Here is a 22868-nt window from a genome sequence, read left to right on the forward strand (position 1 = left end):
CATATGTCAGGGCAAATAAGGTATATAAGAGCTCATCTCTTCCAAAGTGCTATACAGTTCCAATAGGTGGTTTCTAAGTCTCTTAATTTTAGTCAGACCCTCAGAAAGGCTTCTTTCAAAGTTTAGATCAAATACCATTTTCTCACAGAATCATTTTACTTCTAAGATCATGTCAGAATATTCATCAAAAACTCTATTCCCATCAATTAAAAAACTAAAAAACAACTCCTCCAAAAGTCAACTATACTTCAATTTTAAAAAAGGACAAACCCACATACAAAAACTGTACTCTTAATTCTTCCTTTGTAACATCCATCACAATTGCTATTCAATCATTAGATGAAGAACTTACTAGGATCTGTCTTCTCTACTATAATGTAAAATGAATGAGGTCGGGCTATGTATATATATACCTTGTTCAAAACTCAGCACCTAACAGTGTCTGCAACACATAAAAAAAGTAAATGCTGATGAATGGAGTAAATGAATCAAATTTAATCAGGGTAAAATGTTCGTGTTTACAAAGTGAAACGCATACAATTGTGTTTTCTAATGTTTTCAAAGACAATGCAATGAAATAATAAGCAGTGTGGTACAGTGATTAAAAGTAAATATTTTATTTTTTAAAAGATTTTATTTATTTATTCATGAGAGATGGGGGGGGCGAGAGAGAGAGAGAGAGAGGCAGAGACACAACACAGGCAGAGGGAGAAGCAGACCCCATGCAGAGGGCCCGATGTGGGACTTGATCCGCATTCTGGGATCATGCCCTGAGCAGAAGGCAGACACCCAACCACTGAGCCACTCAGGAGTCCCTAAGAGTAATTATTTTATTTTTTAAGTAATTATTTTAAAACCAGATTGTATATTCTCTTCCCAGCTCTATAGCTGCTAGCTGTGTGACCCTGGATACATCACATAACTTCTCAGTAATTCAATGTATCAGTTTCCTATCTATAAAATGGAAATAATAGAACCCCCCTCATGGAGTTATTATAAGAAGTTACTATATTTTTTTTAAGTTTTTTTTTTAATTTTTATTTATTTATGATAGTCACAGAGAGAGAGAGAGAGAGAGAGGCAGAGACACAGGCAGAGGGAGAAGCAGGCTCCATGCACCAGGAGTCCGACGTGGGATTCGATCCCAGGTCTCCAGGACCACGCCCTGGGCCAAAGGCAGGAGCTAAACTGCTGCGCCACCCAGGGATCCCCAGAAGTTACTATATTTTAGTACATCATAGTGACTCTAGTTAGTAATCTGAAAGCTGTTACGAGAGTATATCATAAAAGTTCTCATGAAAAGAAAAAAAATTTGTGACCATGAATGATGACAGACATCAACTAAAATTATTTTCGTTACCATTAGACAACATATAAAACATCAAATTTTATGCTGTACACCTGAAATAATATAATGTTAATATGTCAATTATACATCAATAAAAAATGTGATATCTGTGCCTATTAGAGCTAAGTCTTAAAAAATAAGTTCTAACAGGGATTGGCTAATAGGGATCAAGTTAGAAGAGCTATTAAAAACTGTTTTCAGGGCAGCCCCGGTGGCGTGGTGGTTTAGCGCTGCCTACAACCCAGGGCGTGATCCTGGAGACCCTGGATCGAGTCCCACATCGGGCTCTCTGCACGGAGCCTGCTTCCCCCTCTGCCTATGTCTCTGCCTCTCATTCTCTCTCTGTGTCTCTATGAATAAATACATAAAAAATCTTTAAAAAAATAAATAAAAATAAAAATAAAAACTGTTTTCAGGACAGCCCATGTGTCTCAGCGGTTTACCACCGCCTTTGGCCCAGGGCCTGATCCGGGGGACCTGGGGTTGAGTCCCGCGTTGGGCTCCCTGTGTGAAGCCTGCTTCTCCCTCTGCCTATGTCTCTGCCTCTCTCTCTCTCTCTCTCTCTCCCTGTCTTTCATTAATAAATAAATAAATAAATAAATAAATAAATAAATAAATAAATAAATAAATAAAATCTTTAAAAAAGAAGAAAACTGTTTTCATGGGGACACCGGGGTGGCTCAGCAGTTGAGCATCTTCCTTTGGCTCAGGGCACGATCCTGGTGTGGGGATCAAGTCCCATATCAAGCTCCTCGCAGGGAGCCTCTTCTCCCTCTGCCTAGGTTTCTGCCTCTCTCTGCGTCCCTCGTGAATAAATAAATAAAATCTTTAAATAAAACTGTGTTTATGAAATATGTAAATTTTAAAAATAGGAAATAGGAAAAGTCATTCCAAAAGATCACTCTCAGATGCGAGACCACACTTGATGCAAATTTATATTTAAGGAGTACTGGGAGGTAAAGTTAAGTTGTTAAAACCTAAAACATAATTAAAATAAATTTTCAGCTAAGAGAAAAAAGACCTCATCATATTTAATGAAGATGGAATTTTACTGATGCCCTAAACAATCATGTCCTCATTCATAGCTCAATGAATCAGAAGGGTCATCCAGAGACAAAAGCCATAGGGCATTTAAAATCTAAGTGACTAAGGGACCAAAATGAGAATTCTACAGCAAGTGAAAACAGCTGTTCCAGAGCAGCTACTATCCAGGTGTGTTCAAGCTCCTGTCTAAAACCAAGAATTAAAAAAAAAAAAAAAAAAAAAAAAAAAAAAAAAAAAAAAAAAAAAAAAAAAAAAAAAAACAAACCAAGAATTATTCATGAGAGACACACAGAGACAGAAAGAGAGCGGCAGAGACACAGGCAGAGAAGCAGGCTCTACGCAGGAAGCCCGATGTGGGACTCGATCCTGGGACTCCAGGATCATGCCCTGAGCCGAAGGCAGGCGCTAAACAGCTGAGCCACCCAGGGTTCCCTGTCAACTTGCATTTCTAGAACATTTTTTATCTGTTTCAAGTAACTTGAATGAGATAATTGTATTATCTCATTTTATCAACATGATAAATAGTAAGATCGACAAGGCAGGCAATATTTCTATTCACAAGTAAAAGATGAGCCTAAGAAGAGACTGTTTCTCGTCTCCAGTCAACTGTGGCTAATAATCAGAAGTAACAGTAAACTAAATGAAAACTGAATCTCACTTCATTTTATTCCTACAGGGAAGCCCTTACATTTTAAAGGGGTATAATTCAGAGGTATAGGAGCTTTCACCTTGGAACCAGTGTCAAGAAAAACTGGACAAAAGTGAAGTAAACTAGAAATAGAGATTTCAAGTCAAAATTTCCTAACCTAAAATGATGGGGGGAGGAGGAAATGATATGAAAAATCCATATTAGTAGTTTATAAGGCATATATATATTATTTCCATTTATTACAAATATTCTACAGATGAACACTGCTAGTGTATTATAAACCTGTTTGTTTAGGTCTTTTTACAGCCCTCCTCCCCTTGCATGCTGAGCCGATCCTCCCCATCCTTCAACATTCAGTGGAAACTTCTTTCATCATGAAGTCTCCTTTATAGATTATTCTAATGTCCAAGATCTCCTGTCTTGCTGTGAATTCACAGCATCTTACCAACATTTTTTTTTTTTTAAGATTTAGTTATTTATTCAGAGAAAGAGAGAGAGGCAGAGACACAGGCAGAGGGAGAAGCAGGCTCCATGCAGAGAGCCCGACGTGGGACTCGATCCCGGGTCTCCAGGATCACACCCCGGGCTGCAAGCGGCGCTAAACCACTGCGCCACCGGGGCTGCCCTCTTATCAACATTTTTAATTGGGCTTTTATTTCACCTTGGGTCAACTTCTGAACTAGTAACTCATACTGGCCTTTTTATTTATTACTTTCCTGTTTTGAGGTTTTAACTTATGCTCTTCAACTAGACTATGAATTCTTTGAAGACAAGAGCACAGTCTTATAAATGATATCCAAAATCCTCTGTGCAAAAAAATCCACAGGAAAAAAAAAAGCCACGTTAAAATTAAAATGTACGTATCTTTCAAAATCAGTGATGGGGATACAAGCCAACCTGATTTTTGCCTTCATGGAACTCATAGTTGAGTTACAGATAATAAATGAGGAAGCAGGTAATTGCTGAGAATTACAATGTATGTTAACTGCTACAATGGGGATGTAAGGAGTATTTTAAAACTACCTTTGGGGGCACCCGGGTGGTTCAGTCAGTTAAGCATCTGCCTTTGGCTCAGGTCATGATCTCAGTGTCCTGGGATGGAGCTCTGCATCAGGCTCCCTGTTCAGTAGGGAGTCTGCTTGGCCCTCTCCCTCTGTCCCCACCCCCACCCTTGCTCATGCTCCCTCTCTCAAATAAATAAAATCCTAAAAATAAAACAAACTACCTTTGGCAAGAAAAATCTAACCCAAACCTGGGAGCTCAAAAACAACTTCCTCGATGAAGTCACAAATAAGATGAGAATTAAAGAATGAGTAGAAATAAGCTATGGGAAAGGGTAAAATGAAATAAAATTGTTCCAGGAAGGAAGAAAAACACATTGCAAGAGCCAAAGGGTAAAAATGAGCATGATATTGGAGAAATAGAAATAAATTATTTCTGTAGAGCTAAAGGTAATACAGCACTAGTGTTGGAACATCATATCTAGTGAGTTCTTAAAGAGTGGACACTTTCTGCTCTTCTGGTATCTCAGTGTCTTCTGACACTACCACAGTGAATGCTGGTAACCATGCATGCTCCTGCACCAACCTAACCTCTACCAACTTCTCCTATCCTCAACTCTCTCCAATGTTATACATTTTCTAACAAATTTCAAATACTAGCATCCTTTTAGTTCATGTCTAATATTACGGTTTACCTGACATTTTAGAACTCAATTATATGCCTGATCGTGAAGTTTCTGAGAGGTCCGTAACATCTAAGCATGGTAACATACATACATTTTTATTATCCATTACTTCTATCTAAGTTACTATTGAGAAAACAGGACTAGCATACAGTGGGGTTTTGGTACAACCTTCCAGTTCAAGAACTCATTTGCCTCACACATACTTACTGATGCTACTAATACAGGGGCATCCTTCAATACTTTTTCACTTTCCTTTAAATAATGAAAAAAATCTGATCATTCTTACAAATGAAGAAACTGGGGATGCCTGGGTGGCTCAGCGGTTGAGTGTCTGCCTTTGGCTCAGGGCTTAATCCTGGAGTTCTGGGATCAAGTCCCACATTGAGCTCCCTGCATGGAGCCTGCTTCTCCTTCTGCATGTGTCTCTGCCTCTCTGTGTGTCTCTCTTGAATAAATAAATAAAATCTTTAAAAATATAATAAAATAAAATTTATTAAAAAAAAAAAAACGAAGAAACAGAATTCTTCAATCTGTTACCTACTCTCCCTGATTCTAAATCCTTTAAAAGCTGATACCAATCTCATTTCATGCTTTTATCTCACTTAGTGCCTACTTTAGGATCTGTATGTGACAAGTAAGCATTTAGTTAACATTTTTAGTCAAAAAAATTATCAGTATTTTGCCCCAAACACCTGTATTTTCTTGAAACAGAGGAAAAAAGAATTATGATAAAGAAATAAAATAAGATGAAAAAAATAGAAAAATCCAGGTAAATTAAAATGATATACTTTTAAAATGCTTCATTAATAAGTATGGTATACTATTGGTCCCCAACCTTTTCTAAAAAATACCTTAAGACCACACACTAAAAACCATATATGCCATAAAATACTTTTCAGTTACCATAAATTAAAATGAGATTACTAACAAGTTTCTGAGGGCAGCCCCGGTGGCGCAGCGGTTTAGCGCCGCCTGCAGCCCAGGGCGTGATCCTGGAGACCCTGGATCGAGTCCCACGTCAGGCTCTCTGTATGATGCCTGCTTTTCCCTCTGCCTGTCTCTGCCTCTCCCTCTCTCTATGAATAAATAAATAAAAATCTTGAAAAAAAAAAAAGATAAAAAAAAAACAAGTTTCTGAGAATTTTTTTTTAAGATTTTATTTATTTGACAGAGAGTGAGTGAACCTGAGAGCACAAGCAGGGGGAACTACAGGCAGAGGGAGAGGGAGAAGCAGGCCCCTGCTCAGCAAGGAGCCTGATGTGGGGCTCAATCTGAGGACCCCAGGATCATGACCTGACTGAAGGCTGATGCTTAACCGACTAAGCTATGCAGGTGCCCCGCTTCTGAGAATTTCAATCAGTAACCAGGAAATACCTGCACTAGGTACTGAAAGAATTTTTTTGTTCTTATTTTTATTTATTTATTTTTTTAAATTTTTATTTATTTTTATTTATTTATGATAGTCACAGAGAGAGAGAGGCGCAGAGACACAGGCAGAGGGAGAAGCAGGCTCCATGCACCGGGAGCCCGATGTGGGATTCGATCCCGGGTCTCCAGGATCACGCCCTGGGCCAAAGGCAGGCGCCAAACCTCTGCGCCACCCAGGGATCCCTTGTTCTTAAATATGATTCATATCCCTGTGGTTTACATTCTATAATTAAGATGAGTCGGATAACATGCATCAAATGATTCTTTGTTTACTTTCCATCTTGCCTAGTAGAATATATGTTCCATCAGGGCACGAATTTCTTTTTATTCATCACTGTATCTTCAGTGCCTACAATGATATCAGGCACCTGGGGGAATATCAATAAATATTTGTTGGAATAAAAGATAACCACAAGATAAATAACATAGTGGCCACAGGATAAATAAGTGGAACAGACTTAAGACAAAAATAACATGGACTAGAGTAAGCAAAGGTGGCTTTAAGGAAAATAGGTCTTTTTTTTTTTATTTTTTTTTATTTTTTTATTTATTTATTTTTTTTATGATAGTCACAGAGAGAGAGAGAGAGGCGCAGAGACACAGGCAGAGGGAGAAGCAGGCTCCATGCACCGGGAGCCCGATGTGGGACTCGATCCCGGGTCTCCAGGATTGCGCCCTGGGCCAAAGGCAGGCGCCGAACCGCTGCGCCACCCAGGGATCCCAGGAAAATAGGTCTTGGGGGGAGTATCAGGGTCTAGATACATTTGGGTGGGGATGGCTTAAAAAAAAACAATGTTGAGTGAAGTAAGTCAATCAGAGAAGGACAAACATTATATGGTCTCATTCATTTGGGGAATATAAAAAATAGTGAAAGGGAATAAAGGGGAAAGGAGAAAAAATAAGTGGGAAATATCAGAAAGAGAGACAGAACATTAAAGACTCCTAACTCTGGGAAATGAACTAGGGGTGGTAGAAGGGGAGGTAGGCGAGGGGTGGGGGTGACTGGGTGACGGGCACTGAGGTGGGCACTTGACGGGATGAGCACTGGGTGTTATTCTATATGTTGGCAAATTGAACACCAATAAAAAATAAATTTATTTAAAAAATAATAAAAATATTATGCAAATTAAAAAAATGGAAAAAAAAAACGATGCTAGAATGAGGAAGCTGATAAATGTGAGAGTAACTATGGCTTAGGAGGAGGGAAAAGGTTACAAGATAGAACTGTAAAGAATGATATCTACCACTAAAGCTAGCATTCAGTGAATGAAAGGTTGGATTTAAAAAAGTTAGAGATTTTGGACAGAGCTCAATCTGACATCAGAAGACATCCTAAATAAGGCCATACCCTAGAGTTGTGTAGTTTCATACTACACAAAGCTAAGGAAGTTAACGGAGGCTGAAATTCAGTCAGCTTGCCAAACCCTAAGTTTTGGCATGAGGCTCTTCCTTACAGAAGGGAGACCTATGGAAGGCAACCATGTGAAAGAGAAGGTACTTTCTGCCAATTCCCATAAAGGTACCATATAGGCTAACAATAGCGGGAGACTGGAGGACATGTGATTGTTTTGTTTCTAAGGGTAGTCAATAAACATTTACTGAACTGAAAGGACAGTAAGCAGAGCCAGTCAAGAACTTAAAAGCACCTGAAAGACTAGTTAGGAACCTTCATTCTACACATTAAGCCTCCTCAAGATCGTAACTAGCTCCTCATATTCTTCTTATCAGAATCTACTCCCTAACAAAGTCTGATAAACTTAATGATACAAAAACATAAATCATGCTTAAGCATTGTTAATTGCATTTGTAATTGGAAGTATCAAAACGTTCAACATAAGGAATAAAGTGGCTAATGCTGGAAAACTCTGGGGGCAAAGATGAAAATGTATACCACCTTACCCCATGAATTTTATATCTAAAAAACCATATATATATATGTATATATAGGAATAAGGAGTGCTTTATCTCTGAGAATTCTAATAGGCCTTAGCATTGTGTCTCTATAAATTAGTTTTATGTTTGCTTCGGCCAGGGGATTCAGAGGTTACTAGCCAGGACCTTCTTTTTATTGCTTTTTTCTCAGTTTTATATGTATAAAAACCAAATATATATATTTACATACCTTCCTGCCAGTCCTGATGCTGAATAAGGAATAAAGAGTCAGACCTGACAAGAGTAAAGCCTGAAAGTTCTCTGATGGCAAAGCACTTAGAAATCCGGGTAAAATAGAAATGCTTTTTATTTTTTTTAAAATTTTTTAAAGATTTTATTTATTTATTCATGAGAATACACAGAGAGGAGAGAGAGAGAGGTAGAGACACAGGCAGAGGAAGAAGCAGGCTCCATGCAGGGAGCCTGATATGGGACTGATATGGGACTTGATCCCGGTCTCCAGGATCACGTCCCCGGCTGTAGGCGGTGCTAAACCGCTGAGCCACCGGGGCTGCCCTAGAAATGCTTTTTATAGAATGCACAGCCAAACATTCAAGAAATAAAATAAATCGCTAAAGGGAAAAAGTGTTTATTAAATGTGACTGGACAACTGCCCTAACTTGCTGGATCATTGTTAATTTCGCTAAGAAGCTTAAGTTTTACAACTCCTGGATGGGAGATGGTAAAGCTTGGACTGAGGCATAGGAAGGTGGCAGTGAGACCTTCTGCATAAAGTTATAACTCCTAAAGAACTAAAAACTGAGAGAAAGGGAGATGGCAATCTCAACCTGGATTCTGCTGGGATAAAAAAGTATTTGAGAATTTATAACCTGTCCTTGGCTATAACACTACTCTGTTGTCTAAAATCTTCAAACTGAGAAAAAAGAAAGAAAATAAAAATAAGGTCCTGGCTGGTAACCTCTGAATCACCTGGCAGAAGCAAACATAAAACAGATTTATAGAGACACATGCTAAGGCCTATTAGAATTCTTAGAAATAAAGCATTCCTTATTCCTACCCACGCACCCGAAACTGAGTTCACAATCCGAAACTATAAAAAGTATAAATACGCCAGTCATTCCAGAAAGTGCAACATACACAATAAGCAGCAGAACTAGACTCCCAAGAACTTGAGATAATAGAATTACAACACAACATGAAGACTGAACCCTAAACGTGGAATTAAAAAAAAAAAAAAAAAAGGCAGAGGGGCGCCTGGGTGGCTCTGTCGGTTAAACATCAGACAGCTTAATTTCAGCTCAGTTCAGGATTTCAGGGTCATGGGATCAAGCCTAGCTTCGAGCTCTGCATGAGCATAGAGCCTGCTTGGGATTCTCTCTCCCTCTCCTTCTGCCTGTCCCCTCAGTGCATACTCACTCTCTCTTTTTGAGAGAGAGAGAAAAAAGAAAAAAGAAAGGCAGAGAGCAACATGAGTAATGAAGGGAGGGAGGGAGGGAGGAAAGGGAGGAACGGAAGGAGGAAGGAGGCATAAAATCACAAAATGATGCACCTGAAGTGCATATTGCTAAATGAAAGAAGTCAATCTGGAAAGGCTACATACTACATAATTCCAACCCTACGACATTCTGGAAAAGGCAAAACTGTAGAGGCAGTAAAAAGATTAGAGAATGCCAGGGGCTTGAGGGGAGAGGGTAAACGATGAAGAGGTGGAGCACAAGACATTTTTAGGGCAGTAAAACTATTCGGTATGATACTGTGATGCTAGACACATGTCATTATACGTTTGTCAAAACCCACAGAATGTTTAACATAACCAAGACTGAACCTTAATGGAAACTATAGATTTTATAGTTCACCAATTATAACAAATATAACACACTAATAGCAAGATGTTAATAGATAAAACTGGGAACTCTGTACTTTGCACTCAATTTTTCTTAAACTGCTTCTGCTTTTTATTTATTTTTTATTTTTGGTTTACCTAATGCCATTTTTTAAAAATTTTTATTTATTTATGATAGTCACACAGAGAGAGAGATAGAGAGAGAGGCAGAGACATAGGCAGAGGGAGAAGCAGGCTCCATGCACCGGAAGCCCGACGTGGGATTCGATCCCGGGTCTCCAGGATCACGCCCTGAGCCAAAGGCAGGCGCTAAACCGCTGCACCACCCAGGGATCCCCCTAATGCCATTTTTTAATTGGAGTTTGATTTGCCAACATATAGCATAACACCCAGTGGTCATCCCGTCAAGTACCTCCCTCAGTGCCTATCACCCAGTCACCTCATCCCCTCGCCCCTCGCCCACCTCCCCTTCCACCACCCCTTGTTCATTTCCCAGAGTTAGGAGTCTCTGAGGTTCTGTCTCCCTCTCTGATATTTCCCACTCATTTTCTCTCCTTTCCCCTTTATTCTCTTTCACTATTTTTTATATTCCCCGAATGAATGAAACCATATGTTTGTCCTTCTCTGCTGTTTCTGCTTTTTAAAAAAAAAAAGTCTATTCATTTAACAAAAAAACCTTTAAACATTTTAAAAACTGGATTCTTTTTTTTAAGATTTTATTTATTTATTCATGAGAGACACAGAGAGAGAGGCAGAGACACAGGCAGAGGGAGAAGCAGGCGCCATGCAGGGAGCCCGACTCAGGACTTGATCCCAGGTCTCCAGGACCACACCCTGGGCAGCAGGCTGCGCTAAATCACTGCACCACCAGGGCTGCCCTAAAACTGGATTCTTTTTATTGTTGATTTCTAAGAGTTCTTCATATATTCTAGACGAAAGGCTTTATAAAAAGCCTTATAAGTTTACAAATATTTTCTCCCACTCTGTGCATTAATTTTTCAGTTTCTTGATGTTCTTTCACAAAGCTGGATGAAATTTTATTTTTGTCACTTGTGTTTCGGTGTCAAATATAAAAAAACAATTACTTAATCCAAGGCCTTAAATACTTGTTCCTGTATTTCCTCCTAAGATGTTACATTTTTAGCTATTATATTTATAAAGTCTATGATTCATTTAGAGTTAATTTTTATATATAGTATTAGTGGTCAAACTTTATTCTTTTGCAAGTGGATATCCAGTTGTCCAAGACTCCTTAATTGAAAAGATTATTCTTCCCACTAATGAATTATCTTGAAATTCATATAAATGTATCATTTGACCATAAGTGTAATGGCTTATTTCCAGATTCTAGTCCATTGATCTTTCTGCCTATATTTTGCCAGCACCACACTGACTTGATTACTGTTACCTTTTAATGAAGTGTGAGTCCTTCAACTAACTAACTTTCTTTCTTTCTTTCTTTCTTTCTTTCTTTCTTTCTTTCTTTCTTTCTTTCTTTCTTCTTTCTTTCTTTTTGAGAGAGAGAAAAGGGGCATGAGTGGGGTGGGTGTGGGGGGCAAAGGGAGAAGGAAAAAGAATCTTAAGCAGGATCCAGTGTGGAGCCCAATGTGGGGCTTGATCTCACTATCCTAAAATCATGACCTGAGCCAAAATCAAGAGTTGGATGCTTAACCAACTGAGCCATTCAAGTGCCCTTCCAACTCAGTTCTTTTACAAGATTGTTTTTGTTATCCTGGGTCCCTTAAATTTCCACAGGAATTTTAGGATCAGTCTCTCAATTATTCCAAAAGAGGAAGGTAGGATTTTGACAGAGATAGCATTGAATCTGTAGATCAATTTAGAGAATATTTCCATCTTAACAATACTAAGTCTTTTGATCCAAGAAAACAGGATGTTGATCCATTTATTTACTTTCTTTCAACAACATTTTATGTCTTCAGTGGATAAGTCTTACACATTCTAAAAACTTGTTCCTAAACATTTTATTCTTTATAATGTTATTGTCCATGAAATTGTTTCCTTAACTTCATTTTCGTGTTGTTTACTGTCATATGTATATAAATAAGTAACTTTTGTATACTGGTCTTACTAGGATTATTTATATACATGATAGTATGTTCATGAAAACAGAGACAGTTCCAATCTGGATGCTGGAACAGAGACAGTTCCAATCTGGATGCTTTCTCCCCTCCCTTTTCTTGCCTAATTGTCCTGGCTAAAACTTCCAGTACAATAGTGAATAGAAGCGGCAAAAGCACACATTCTTGTCTTGTCTCTCCTCTTAGGGGAAAACCACTGAATTTTTTATCATTAAATATGTCACCCATGGATTTTCAGATACCCTTTATCAGGCTGAGGAAGTTCCTTGCTATTCCTAATTTGTTTAGTGTTTTTAACGTGGTGTAGGACCTTGTTAAATGCTTTTTCTGCCTCTCTTTGATGAACATGTGGCTTTTGTCCTTTATTCTATTAACGTGGTGTATTACACTGACGGATTTAAGCCAACTTTGCATTCCTGTGATAAAACCTACTTGATCCGTGGCTTATTTGGGAAGATGTTTAATTTTTACGTTTGTGAATTTCCCAAAAAAATTTTTTTTAAGATTTTTTATTTTATTTATTCATGAGAGGCACAGAGAGAGAGAGACAGAGACACAGGCAGAGAGAGAAGCAGGCTCCATGCAGGGAGCCCGACGTGGGACTTGATCCCAGGTCTCCAGGATCACGCCCCAGGCTAAACCTAAACCGCTGGGCCACTGGGGCTGCCCTCCCAAATTTCCTTTTTTTGTTTTAATAATAAATTTATTTTTTATTGGTTTTCAATTTGCCAACATACAGAATAACACCCAGTGCTCATCCCGTCAAGTGCCCCCCTCAGTGCCCGTCACCCATTCACCCCCAGCCCTGCCCTTCTCCCTGATTTCTGATTTCATTCCACTGTGACTGAAGAACATAGTGTATTATTTCAGTTCTTTTAAAGTTTTCAAGATTTTATATGTGGTGTAATATATATTCTTTCCCAGAGAATCATCCCTGTGATTTGAGAAAAACGTATAATCTGCTGCTGTTGGGTACTCTATAGATGTCTGCTAGGCCTAGTTGGTTTAGTGTTGTTCAAGCCTCCATTTCTTTGTTGTCTAGTTGGTTTGTCCATTAATTAAAAGTAGGGTATTAAAGTCTCCAACTATTATATTTGAATTGTCTATTTCCCCTTTCAATTTTGTCAGCTCATATATATTTTTGGGCTTGGTTGTTCCTCAGATTGGATAATCTCAATTAACCTCTTTCACTCAAAGTTTGTGGATTCCTTCTTCTGCTAATTCAAATGTGATGTTGAACCTCTTTAACAATTTAATCTCTCTAGCAATTATTGTACTTTCCCACTCTAGATTTTTTTTGGTTTTTATAATTTGAATTTATTTCTTTATTCACTACTTGTTGAGACACTGTTCTCATATTCTCCCTTAATTTTCTATTTTTAAAAATATTTTATTTATTTGAGAGAGAGAGAGCAAGAACAAGGGCAGAGAGAGAAGCAGACTCTCTGCTGAGCAGGGAGCCCACTTTTGGGCTTGATCCCAGGACTCTGGAATCATGACCTGAGCTGAAGGCAGATGGTTAACTGACTGAGCCACTTGGGCACCCTTCTCTTAATTTTTTAGACATGGTTCCTTTGGTTTTTTGAATACATAGTTGATCTTCATTATTCACAGATTCTACAATCACAAATTTGACTATGTGCTTAAATTTATTTTTGACTCTCAAAGTCATGATGCTTTCATAGTCATTCATAAACATGCAAAGAGTGGTGAAAAATTTGAGTCCTCTGGTGTACACACTATATAGTGGCACTTTTTTACATTTTTGTGCTTTTCATTGGGATTTTGCTGTTTAAAATAGCCCACCAGTGTCGTGAAGTGCTGTTTAGTGCTAAGTGCAAGAGGCTTTGATGTGCCTCATGGAGAAAATACATGTGTTAGATAAGCTTCATTCAGGCTTGAGTTACCATGCTGCTGGTTGTGAGTTCAATGTTAAGAAATCAACAACATATCCTAAAATAAGGTGTCTAACAGAAGCACGCATAGAATAAAGTTATGTATTGTTCAGTTGACAAAAATGTCATGACCAGAGCCTTGCAGGAACCTAACCACATATTTCCCCTTATAGGAATGGTTTCAGTATTTGGTAATTTGGTGTTTGCAATCACTATATAGAACATAACTACCACAAGTGACAAAATTGACTATATTTGTAATAGCTGATTTATAATTTTTTGTCTAGTAAATCCAATACCTGGGTGTACTTAGGAAAAGTTTCTACTGGCTACTATTTTCCCTTTGTATGGCCTATCATGTTTCTTTACATGGTAAGTGGATATTTTAAGTAATATGTTGTGGCAACTATGGATATCAGATTCTTCCACCTTTTTAGGGTTTGTTATTAATACTATTTGGTTATTGACTTTCTGAGAATAATTCTGTAAATAAAATCTGTATTCTTTGTCATGTGTGGCCACTGGAGTCTCGGCTTGGTTAGCTTAATGGTCAGCTTACAAGTTCAACATATTCAAGAGATTTACTTAACTGAATAATTCTCTGCTTTTGCCAAGTGGCTCTGTGTGTTGGGGCATACTTTCACTATTTCAGGAAGCAGCTTAAAATTCTCTCTTGCTTTTCATTTCCTACTTGTGCAGAGCCTAAAGGTATATAAAAAGTGGGGATCCCTGGGTGGCGCAGCGGTTTGGCGCCTGCCTTTGGCCCAGGGCGTGATCCTGAAGACCCGGGATCGAATCCCACGTCGGGCTCCCGGTGCATGGAGCCTGCTTCTCCCTCTGCCTGTGTCTCTGCCTCTCTCTCTCTCTCTCTCTCTGTGACTATTATAAATAAATAAAAATTAAAAAAAAAAAAGGTATATAAAAAGTGAGGGATTAGGGCTATCCTGGGTCAATCCTCATCAGACACACAGCCCTGTACATGCATGTTACTTTACAGAATTCTAGGAATGTATCAGAGCTTTTCAAAATCCCCTATGGACATCCCATATCCCAGTTTTTCTCTTTTTTAATCTTTTTGGCCAATTTCTTATTAGCCTGACTGGTAATGCCTCCTCAATTGTCACGTTAAACAATTACCACTGATTGTTTCTGATAAATACACTGAGGATAGAGCTTTTGGCATTGTGAGCTGTGAGTCAAATAAAGAAGTCTTGAGGGGGACGCCTGGGCAGTTCAGCAGTTGAGTGTCTGCCTTTGGCTAGGGTGCAATCCCAGAGCCCCAGGATCGAGTCCCACATTGGGTCTCCTGCATGGAGCCTCCTTCACCCTCCGCCTGTGTCTGCCTGTCTCTCTCTGTGTCTCTCATGAATGAATAAATAAAATCTTAAAGAAGAAGAAGACGACAAATCTTGAGAATGGAGCTTTTCAGAAAAGTTGCCAGAAAAATCAAATAGTGACAATTCTCTGGGGATAGGCTTTTGCAGAATTCCAAAATCCATTCTGCTTCCTCAGTTGGCTGCTAGGCTGCTGGTTTTCACGACTGTAATTTTGTTTTGTTTTTTTAATTTTATTTATTTATTTATTTATGATAGTCACATATGGGGGGGGGGCGCAGAGACATAGGCAGAGGGAGAAGCAGGCTCCATGCACCGGGAGCCTGATGTGGGATTCGATCCCGGGTCTCCAGGATTGCGCCCTGGGCCAAAGGCAGGCGCCAAACTGCTGCGCCACCCAGGGATCCACGACTGTAGTTTTTAGGCTGTTTTCAAGGTTACTGTGAAGCCAGGGAGAAGCTGGGAAGTAGTGCAAGCTGAATGCCACCGACTTCACTGTTCTTAGTGAGACTCATCTGTTTTGCTTGAATAAAACCTTCTTGAGTTGTACTAAGCCTTTATTAACTTCTGGGGTTCTGAAAAATTTAATCTTATTCACTCTCTGGTTATAAATGCTGATAACTTGGATCTCTAAATTTCCAACTCAGATCTCTCTCCTTCAGTCTCACAGTGTGTGAATTCTGTTTGCTGTTCCTCTCCCTTGTGTCTTGTTCATCTTTGTATCCCTAGTGCCTAACAGAGTCTTCCAATGAAAACATGTTAAATGACTGGAAAATATGCCTATACTATTTCTTACAATAATATGCGAATCTAAAATGATCTTAAAACAAAATGTCAGGATGCCTGGGTAGCTCAGTGGTTGAGCATCTGCTTTCAGCTCAGGGCGTGATCCTGGGTCCTGGGATCGAGTGCTGCATTGGGCTCCCTGTGGGGAGTCAGCTTCTCCCTCTGCCTATGTCTCTGCCTGTGTGTGTCTCTCATGAATAAATAAATACAATCTTAAAAAAAAAAAGCCTACATTTTTTTTTTTTTTTTTTTTTTTAAGATTTACTTATTTGAGAGAGTGAGTGTGAGCATGCACAAGCATGGGTGGGGAGGGGCAGAGGGAAAAAGAATCTTAAACTCTGTGCTGAGCATGGACCCAGACTCAGGGCTCAATCTCATGACCCTGATATCACGACCTGAGCTGAAACCAAGAGTTGGATGTTTAATCAACTGTGCCACCCAGGTGCCCCAATATCTACTTGTATCTTAAAAAGAAAAGAAAAAAGATAACCTTGGATATTGTAGGAAATGAACTGTGGGGACAAGAGCAGATGCAATTAGAAGACTTTCATAATAAACAGCCAATTAAACACCAACGGTATATATAACCGGTAGCCAAATGGCATAAGAGAAGGTGAGCAGAGGCAGCGTATGTGGCTCATTTTCACAATTAGGCTACCAAGGTGAACTAGTATTCTGGTCAGTGCCATTGTTGAAATATTTTACCATTTTTTTCCTCTAGACTAGCAGTTTTCAATCTAGTATTTTCCTGATCAGTTCTGAGGCATAATGCAAATAATCTGTTCCTCATAACAGACTTTTAAAACTGGGGCACCTGGAAAGATATCTCTTCAAAGCTACTTACAAGAACTCTGCCTCAAGAGAGAAAATATTTATTAGGCAAATCCTCAATTCTTCATACAGCCTTTTGACCTTTAATCTATTTTTTGAGTGTACCATTCATTTCCCATATAATGCAGTAAAATTATTTAGATTTTAATTTTTAATTTAATCATGCACTCTGTTATTATTCCTTGTTCAGGATCCATCTTAATCTTGATTTTTATTTAAACTACACCTGGAATTTCTATGCTCCTGTTTACTTTTTCTTCTACTCCCAAACAGAATTCCCAATGGATCCTGTTTAAATGTATTTGCTCTGTTTATCATCTACACCTAGTGACTATGTCAATTCCCAACAGTGTTAGACTAGTGAGTAAATTAAGTCCTGTTTGTCTTTTCATTTCCCCATCAAGAGAAGAAACAAGCCTCTCCTGCTGTATCTATTAACATTGGACACCAAAGATATAGTTCATTCAGGGATTAAAACTGAAATGGACTCCTATCTTAACTGTGCCAAGAATTCTACTGACAGATTCCTTGCCTCTTCATAACAATAGAAATGTTTTGTGTTTAAAACATCATTATCCTCATATGTGTGGAAAACTTGATCTTTGCAAAGATTTCTTCTTTCAGTAATAAAAAAATAGAGGAGACATCCACTTGGGACACTAGGCCATGGCTGAATCTGTAACTTTCATTAAAAACCTTTCAAAAAAAAAAAAAAAAAAAAACCTTTCATATGCTTTGAGGGGGGCATTTGACGGGATGAGCACTAGGTGATATGCTATATGTTGGCAAATTGAACTCCAAAAAAAATTTTTTTTAAAAACCCTTCTTATTTAAAATTAATAGCAATATTATCTCATTCAATTGTAAATGAAACTAGAACTTAAGGATCCACTGAGTTCTGAATGTGGGGTTCTGAATTTTGACTTTCAAGATGATCCCCTCAATTAATCTTAATTGTATGTGTCTGGCTAAATCTTCCCCAGCAGAGGTATCCTGTTACACACATCCATTATGGTGATACCCACAGGAGCCAACATACAAGTAGTTTTATTCCCAGCTGTTGCTCAAGTTAATTTGATTCTTCTCCTGAATTCTGCTCAAGTAGATGGCAAATGTGTATAGAGCCCTGTTACCTTACAACATATGCTGATTTTAAACTCCAATTAATGAACATCTAGTGATTCATTAGTACTTTTCCAAAGTTAAATTCAAAGATTCTCTTTAATTCTGTTGTCAGTTGCAAAAGAAAGCATCACTGGAGAAGAGACTAATTATGATGGTTAGTAGTGTTCCTTTCAAAATAATTTTATGATGTGTGCTACATGTTTTTGCATAGATTTATTTAATTCCAATAATCATAAAACTGTTTTAAATCACACCTATACATAAGTATATAAATATGAACAAAATGAATTACCACTAAGATGTTTCCTATTTTAACATGGCTCATCATGTTTACCAACTGGAGATAAGTTATACTGCACTGCGAGGAAGCAAGATCTGTGTTCAAGCCTGAGCTTGAACTCTCTAATTTAATGCAGGCTGGACCTTGGAAACATTATGATCTTGGCCTTAGTTTCATCACTGGTAAACCATGGAGGGTTAGACTAAATGATATTTAATGTTTGCTATACACTGGAATATCTGATTCTTGTAAAGCAAAGGCTAGCCAACACTCTTTTATAAAGTGCCAGATATAAAATATTGTCAGCTTCTAACGCCAGGTAGTTTCTCTTACAGCTATTCAACTCTCCTATTGTAAAGTAAAAACAGCCATAAACATAAACAAATGAGTATGACTGTGTTCCAGTTAAACTTTACTTACAAAACATGCAGTTGGGTGGATTTGGTCCACAGGCCATGGTTTGATAACCGCTGTTGTAGAGAATCAAATCATATTTCCTCTAATTCCCTTCCTTACAAACTCAACAAATTTGTTGAAAGGAATTAATTATATACCTTTAGGAAAAAATTCTGTTTTGTTGCCTTGTTACTAATAAACCAGAGAAGGTCATGAATACAAACAAGGGCAATTATTCTTCCAATCTCTCTCTGTTGTCCATACCTTCTCCAACAGTCTAGTCAATTAGCAGAACGCCGCCATTCTTCTGGTCTCCCAGGCCTTAGGAGTCTCTTGACAGCATCTCTGCACATTATCCTCTATTTCTGTCCTGTCAGCAAGTCCTGTTCTTTCTCCTCTTGCTAACTCTAACCTCTTCTAAACCTAATACATTCTCCTTCTGTCTAAGCTTCCTAAAACAGTTTCAGTCATTTCCCTTTCTACCTTTAAAACCTTCCTAATTTCTACTGCATCTACTCTGCCACAGCAAGGTGTGCTCTAGTGGGCCCCTATAACATACACGTTCATTTTTCTGCCTTTACTATAATAGGCAGTTATCCCAAAACCATTTCTTTCTACCCATCCAAACACTACCATCGTTTCAAGGTCCAACTCAAGGATCAATTTTTTTTTCAAGGATGAATTTTTATAAAGCTTTATATTATAGTTTAGGGGCAGCAGTATACACCTTAGTACTTATCTCCGTATAATTGTTTCTAGCAACCAAACTAGGCAATATACACTCTTCTGTTTTTGCCAATGCTTCATACAATGCTACAAACAAAATAAGTTTTAAATAAACAAAGACTGAGACATTAAAGGAAAAACTGTTAACTTATAGAATGAAAAGGAATCAAATTCATAGTCTAGCTTTTCTGCTTCTTCTGAATGAATTCTTCTGGTATATATCAGGTGCTGAATATAACCATTACTATAATTTAAAAACTCTAATCAATTTTCCCAAACACAGTTCCCAGCTGTTACTAGAGGTAAGCACTCTCCTGTCTCCTTACCCTTCCCAATAATGCAAATAAATAAATTAGCATACAGGCTTAAAGTCAGTCCCTCATGAATGACTATTATGCTGCTAAGTATTCTAGAATGCAGAGATACACCTAAACAAACCTGTCCTCATCCTTCCAAAATTTTCAATCTAGTGGGTGGAAGGAGAAGCAGCAAATATGATGTCTAGTGGCAACAGTAATGTAAACATAAAGAAAAAACAGGTAGGTAAGGGAACGGGATATGAAGGGGGCCATTTTAGATGTATCTGTATTTGTTTATAATAATGACAACAGGTATTACTTGAAGAAAAATAGGGCAGAGTAGAGGGATGGGATTTTTTAAAAAATATTTTATTCATTTATTCACGAGAGACACAGAGAAAGAGGTAGTGACATAGGTAGAGGAAGAAGCAGGCTCCCTGCAGTGAGCCTGATGCAGAACTTGATCCCAGGACCCCAGGATCACGACATGAGCCGAAGGCAGATGCTCCATTGCTGAGCCACCCCGTTATTCCGGGATACTATTTTAGATGGGACAAGGAGGAAGGTCTCTCTGATATGGCAATATTGAGGAAGGTTGTGAATGATGTTAAGGGGAACAAGCCATCCAGAAGATCTTGCAGAAGGGCATTCCATGCAGAGGAAATGGCAATTACAAAGCTCTAAGTTAGGAATATAATTAGTTTGTTCAAACAACAGCAAAGACAAGGCAGCTAGAGAGCAGTGACCATTAAGTTGTATAAGATACTATCAGAGATATTTATAGAAATAGCCAGGGGCCATAACACACAGAATAAAGACTTCTGATTTATTCTGAAGAAGACAGAAAGCTATTGAATGGTTTTGATCGAAGGGATGTAATGGCTCCATTTAAGTTTTAAAGAGATTATTCTAGTTACTTTTGGGAAGAATGTAGAGGGCAAGAGTGAAAACAAGTAGGCCAGTTCAGAGGCTTATAGATTCATCTTTGCAACCCCAATGCCTAAGGCAGCATTTGTCATATAAACCCTATATATCCCATATATATCACCTAGGATATTTATTATCCTGTGTCTTTAATATAGTATTAGTGATAGTATACCAAACTCAGGTTTGTTTGTTTTTAAGGTATTTATTTATTTGTTTGTTTATGAGAGAGAGAGAGAGAGAGAGAGACGCACAGGCAGAGGGAGAAGCAGGCTCTATGCAGGGAGTCCAACGTGGGACTCGATCCTGGGTCTCCAAGATCAGGCCCTGGGACGAAGGCAGTGCTAAATCGTCGACCACCTGGGCTGCCCTCAAACTCAGGTTTGAATCTCAGCTTAACCACTTTCATGTAAGCATGAACATATTATTTGATCTGAGCCTCAGTTTCCTCACCAATAAAATGGAGCTACTCATGAGTCGTTGTGAGAAGTGAATGTGACAATCTGTATAAAGCATTTGGCATAGTGCTTAACATATAGTAAGGACTCAAACATTGAGTCTGGACAGCAACAGACTTCATTCAGAAGAAAGCTCATAAAAACAAAGCCCTAATGTCAGGAAGATCAGGAGCTTAGTTATGGACATGTGAAGTCTAAACTGCTATTAGCCATACCAGTAGAGACAGTGATCAAGCAGTTGGATCAAGCCCTACCAGGAGAGGTTTGGGCTGGAGATAAAATATTTTGGATTCAGATTACAGTTGGTATTTAAAGCCATGAATCAAAAAGAGGTCACTGAGGGGATATGTATAGGTAGAAAATAAAGGACACTCAAGGAAGGACAGAGTCCTAGGGTACTGAGGAGGAAGAGCTAGGTAGAACTAAGAAAGACTAATCAGTCAAGTGCATAGAAAACCAAGAGGGCGCGATACCTAGAATCCAAGTGGGAAAACTGTTAAAGTTTAAAAGACGTCAGATTGAGTTAGATGAAAACTGAGAAATCATCATTGGATTTAGTGATGTGGTGGACTGGCAGGGTGAATGCCATATTGCAATGGACAATGTGCTCAGGAAAAGGGGGGACACCTGGGTGGCTCAGTAGTTGAGTGTCTGCCTTCGGCTCAGGTCATGATCCTGGGGTCCTCGGATTGAGTCTTGAGTCAGGACTCCTGCAGGAAGCCTGCTTCTCCCTCTGCCTACATCTCTGCCTCTCTTTCTGTGTCTCTCATGAATAAATAAGATCTTTAAAAAGCAATCTTTAAAACAATGTGTTCAAAGAGAAAAATGTTAGAACAATAAATTCACACAATTCATTTAAGAAATTAGGCTGAAAGACCAGGAGAAAAATGCGGGGAGGGGGAGGAATCACTGGAAGGGAAGTGGAATCTAAAAATTTCCTTTTTAAAGATAAAAGAAATAACAGCATAAATGCTGACAGGATGGTTACAGCAGAGGGGCAACTTATGATGCAGTAGAGAAAAGAAGTACTGTAGCATTACCTCTGAGAGGGTGAGAGCAGATGGGATGTGATAGTGAAGTCAAGGGGATTGCTTAGGTGGGAGAACAGATACCATTATCCTTAGTAATGGAAGCAAAGGAGTGCATGCACTGATACAAATAGATGAACAGATGTCATGGAAGCAGCTTACAGAAATTCTCTCCTAACTGCCTGAATTTCCTCAGAGAAATAGGGAGAAAGTTCATCAGTAGATAGGGCGATAGGGCACAAGACATTGTAAGTTTGAAGAGAAAGGACAAACTATGAAATAGTAATCTACAAAAGTGGAAAGTGAAAGGCCTAAAAAAAAATTTAGTGTGACTGATTTCAAGTGAAATCGGTAGGCTGGTTTCCTCCACCCAAGTTTGACCCTACTGGTGCAGGTAAAGATATGGAGTAGGTAAAGATTCAGGGATAATCAGGATGCTGATTAGTCAAGTAAGTACAATTAAGGGAGAGACAGTAGAGAAACTAAAGAAGTGATAATATTGATTATGGAAAAGCAAAGTAAGGAGGGAAATGAATACATGAGAAGGATGAGGGAGAGTGAAAAGGTGATAGGATCAACAGATTCTTGGTCCTGCAGTGAGAGAGGTAGAAAGACAGAGTTGCATTTGGAGTAGGAAACTATAAATAAAACTGTAAATTGAAATTGTCATTAAAGTTTAAGAATTATTACAGCATAAAACCAAATCCTTGGGATTCTTACCTTCATAAGAAAAGGTCAGTGTAGAGGTAAAATGAAAATCCATGTACCAGATGGATTTTCTTAGAGATTACAATC

At 38.5% G+C, this 22868-nt stretch overlaps 1 protein-coding gene across 1 annotated transcript in view; it reads right to left on the reverse strand.

Annotated features, from left to right (window-relative positions):
* Positions 1–22868, reverse strand: part of RLF (RLF zinc finger) — a 92211-nt gene that overhangs the window by 21866 nt on the left and 47477 nt on the right. The window lies entirely within an intron of this gene.

This window comes from Canis lupus, chromosome 13, assembly GCF_048164855.1.
Source record: "Canis lupus baileyi chromosome 13, mCanLup2.hap1, whole genome shotgun sequence".
Taxonomy (NCBI): Eukaryota; Metazoa; Chordata; class Mammalia; order Carnivora; family Canidae; genus Canis; species Canis lupus.